Below are 4,537 nucleotides of genomic sequence, written 5' to 3'. Positions count from 1 at the left end.
AAGATAAAAATAGGCTTTATTATATTAGACTGACTACTGCTTTTAAGTATGTATACATGCAGACTTTACAATGTTTCTTCAAGAAATAAGCAGGATTATATCACAGGTTTTCATGTTCTGACAGGATGAGGCTGTGGGTTCTGGTACAGTTGGAAGGATTTATAGAACTAACATCCTTTTCCCCTCCTTTGCAAATATGCACAAAAACAGTGACCATAAAGATCAACAACACTTAAGGCTAAGTCTATCCCAGGTATTTATTACAATAAAGCTTTTTAAAAATTAAAATTAAAAAAAGTTTTTGAGACAAGGTCTTGCTCTGTTGCCCAGGCTGATCTGCAAGTGGCATGATCACAGCTCACTACAGCCTTGACCCCTCCCTGGGCTCAACAGTCTTCCCCTCTCAGCCTCCCTGAGTAGCTAGGACCACAGACGTGTGCCACCACGGCCAGCTAATTTTTAATTTTTTTTTTTTTGTAGAGACAAGGTCTCACTATGTTGTCCAGGCTGGGCTCTAACTCCTGGGCTCAAACAATCCTCCCACCACAGCCTCCCAAGGTGCTGGGATTGCAGGCATGAGCCACTGTGCCTGGCCATAATTAGCTTTTTCTTTCTTTTTTTTTTTGAAACAGAGTTTCTTTCACTTTGTCACCCAGGTGGGAGTGTAATGATGCGATCTTGGCTCACTGCAACCTCCACCTCCTGGGTTCAAGCGATTCTCATGCCTCAGTCTCCCAAGTGACTGGGAGTATAGGTGCCTACCAACACATTTGGCTAATTTTTGTATTTTTAGTAGAGACTAGGTTTTGCCATGTTGGCCACGCTCGCCTTGAACTCCTGACCTCAGGTGATCTGCCCACCTCGGTCTCTCAAAGAGCTGGGATTGTAGGCATGAGCCATCACGCTCAGCCCATGATTAGGCTTTATAGTGATCTCTTAATCTAAAATGTTTAACTATTCAAAATGAACCTCAAGCTTGATTTTCTCACTAGTCAGGTTGGAGCCCAGAGCGGACCAGGCACTATGAGCCCTCACGCTCCTGTCATTCCAGGGAGGACACCAGGCACAAACCTGAACAAGCCTGGTGGATTTCTCCCCTCCTCTGGGTCAGCGCAGCTAGAACTACGAGAAAAACATTTCTTAAGTGAGAGGAGCGAGAGGTGGATTCACAGACTTGAGGATTCCAGCGCTGCTGAGTCAGCAACACTGCTGTGCAATCCTGCTTTTCCTGGGTGTTTTCTGCCCCATTCCCCACGGGGCTGTTCAAACCAGGGCCCTCATATCATCTACTGAGAAGCAGCCCTGGCTCATGACCTACCTCAATTTCTCTGCCCTCTCCTCTAGACTGACCCACCACAGAACAACCCACTTCACTCTACCTCCTTCCTTTCTGCCTTGGAGGGAGCATCTCTTCCAGTCCAAGCCCAGGCTTTCACTTGTGTATCCACACTTGCCTCAGTGTCCGCAGCTCCCAGCACACAGAACGGTGTCCTACTGTGGAATGAGGGGTCCCCTTCTAACAGCCTCCAGAACTGTCTCCTTTCCTCTCTTCTTCAAGTTGCCCTCATGCTAAAAACATCTACCCTTGACAGTAGGTCCCTTCCCTTCCAGCTCTTTAACTGCGAATTCTGGAGCAGGAAAATTCCTCTTCTGCACCATCACAGCCAGGAGTCATGCAGTAAAAGATTAACAGAGTTGACTCATAAAAATCTAAAAGCTCTTACAAGGGAGGAGGATTAACAGACAAGACAGAGAGGAAATCACGTGCAGCCAATAGACAAAGGGGTTGATGCCTGATCTACAAATAGTGCTCACAAGTCAATTAAAAGAAAACACCTCAATAAAAGGCTATGAGGAGACCTGAACAGACATAGGAAAAAATGCAAACAGCTGACAAACACACAAAATGAAGGTCAAGTTCACTAGTAAGAGACACCAAAGAGGAAAGAACAACAGGTGCTCACGTGTCACTACAGGGAACAGAAACAGGCACATCCTTTGTGCCTGTTTGGGTCACATTTGGGTCAGTTTTCATGTGCACACCCGCAGCCTAGCCACTCCACCCCTAAGAATATATTCCAAGGAAAAAAAGTAAGAGAACAAGCAGTATCTCATAGCAAAATAGCAGAAAATATGTTATGGTATGATACCCAAAAGATACATCATGCAACCTTAAGAATGATGATACAGGCCGGGCGCGGTGGCTCACGCCTGTAATCCCAGCACTTTGGGAGGCCGAGGCGGGTGGATCACGAGGTCAGAAGATCGAGACCATCCTGGCTAACACAGTGAAACCCCGTCTCTACTAAAAATACAAAAAATTAGCCAGGCATGGTGGCGGCGCCTGTAGTCCCAGCTACTCGGGAGGCTGAGGCAGGAGAATGGCGTGAACCTGGGAGGCGGAGCTTGCAGTGAGCCGAGATCACGTCACTGCACTCCAGCCTGGGCAACAAAAAAAAAAAAAAAAAAAAAAGAATGATGATACAGACTTATTTTAACATGGAAGGAGGTCCATGTTCGAGTAATAAAAGCAGATAACTGAATGATAGACACACTGTATTGCTTTTAAAAATCTGCATCTATAGGAAAAGTTTGGAAGGATATACGTCAGAGCTAAACAAGGGCTTCCCTCTGAGTGATGCACCACTGGACAGCTACGGAGCTACAGTAAGGGCTCTGCCCAGAGCCTCCATCCCTTTTCACCATTTTTTTGTGTGTCCTTGGATTTGGTGTGGTCCCAACATGCAGCATCAGTGGCTTTTTGGAGGAATGCACTCAGACTACCGGCTTTAAGAGCTAGACAAACTTGTCAATCTATACCTGCCTCAGGCCGTTAACCAGTCACCTGCCAACGCAGGCTTTGCTGACTTCGAAAGCTATGACACTCTGAGCCCTGTCTTCACACTTCCCAACACCACGAAGGTACGTGTGTCTCCATCATTCCTAACAATGTTATCTTCGAGGAATGTTATCTTGGGTCACCAGTGCCCTCCTCACTGGTCCAACGGACACTTTCAAACACCAATTCCTTGATTTCACTGGGATGTCCAGTTCATCAACATCTCTCTTCTTTACCTGACATCTTCCTTACCTCCTTCAACAAATGCTCTTTCCAACAAGATAGTCTCTTACAGTTTCCTTTGCCTTTGGGGCTCTCCACACTCCAGTATCTAGGATTATTATCCTGTGTTAATCACTCCCCAAATGTATTCCTGGCTGTCTTAGTTCTGGACCCACATGGGCAACTGCCTCTTGTCTTCCCCTGGGTGGCTCTCACAGGACACAGGCCATGTCCAAACATGAGCTCAGGGGCCCTGCATCCCACCCTGCTACGTTCCCTCCCACTGGGCTCCTCTCCAGTGTTTTGTCTAGCAGCGAAACTCTGTCCCGTTCTCTAGCCCTTGTCTCCGACTCAAGTCTGCTGAATCTACCTAACTTCTCCTGAACCCATCACTTCTCCCCATCACCTCTCATGTGCTCAGCTGCAGTCTCTCCCACAGGTTCTATCTCCCTCCAATCTACTTTTCACCTGGCTGCCAGAGAGACTTTTGTTTTTAAATACACACCTGAAATCAACAACTCCACTCCTAGGTTACACACCCAACAGAAATGTGTACCTAAGATCACCAAACACAGGAGCGAGAAGATTCACAGCGGCACCATTTCTGCAGCCAAATCTGCAAACAACCCGGATGGCCATGGACAGTGGAAATGATAAGTAACTTGGGGTGTATCCATACGATGGAATACCACACAACAATGAAAGTAGATGAACTACAGTTACATACAAATACAAAGACAACACTTCGGGAGGCCAAGGCGGGTGATCGTTAGAGAACAGGAATTGGAGAGCATCCTGGGCACCAAAGGGAGCCCCATCTCTGTGAAAAATTTAAAAATCAGGGGTGCATGGCTGCACATGCTTGTAACCCCAGCCACCCCGGAGGCTTGAGCCTGGGAGGCTGAGGCTGCAGTTAGCCAAGATCCTGCACTGAACTCCAGCCCGGGCGACAGAGCAGAGCTCTGCCTTGAAAGAGAGAAAGTAAGGGAGAAAAAGGAAGAAAGAGGGGGAGCCACGGAAAGCGGCTTTGCTGTAGGGCTGGTTGTAGGGCCACATTCACCAAGGTCCCATGGGTCTAAGGCCAACTCCAAAGATGGAGGTTAGCACAGCGGGCGTCCCCTGGGCTGGCTGTGAGCCACCGGCACCCAGCTGGCTGCTTTCACGGGTAAGTTCACTTGGTAAAAGCTCATTGTGCTCTTGCTTTTGTTCTTGCATAAACATCACTTCAACACAAAATTTTCATAGAAAGAAAAACGCCTCCCTGACAATGCGATGTCCGCTTGACACCAGGGCCCAGCGCTGCCCGTGGAACAGGGCCAGAGTCCTCCACGAGCGTTAAGGCTGCCGTCCACCCGCCTTCTACCCCAGGTCCTCCAGGCGGGACCCGCAGCCTGCAAGCCAGAGCCCCAGGATGACAGGACTCGCGGCCTGACTCCCGCCGTCACCCTCATCTGCTCCTCATGGCGGCCCCCCCCC

This window comes from Mandrillus leucophaeus, unplaced genomic scaffold, assembly GCF_000951045.1.
Source record: "Mandrillus leucophaeus isolate KB7577 unplaced genomic scaffold, Mleu.le_1.0 Scaffold98, whole genome shotgun sequence".
In the NCBI taxonomy this organism is placed as follows: domain Eukaryota; kingdom Metazoa; phylum Chordata; class Mammalia; order Primates; family Cercopithecidae; genus Mandrillus; species Mandrillus leucophaeus.
This window is presented reverse-complemented; position numbering follows the sequence as displayed.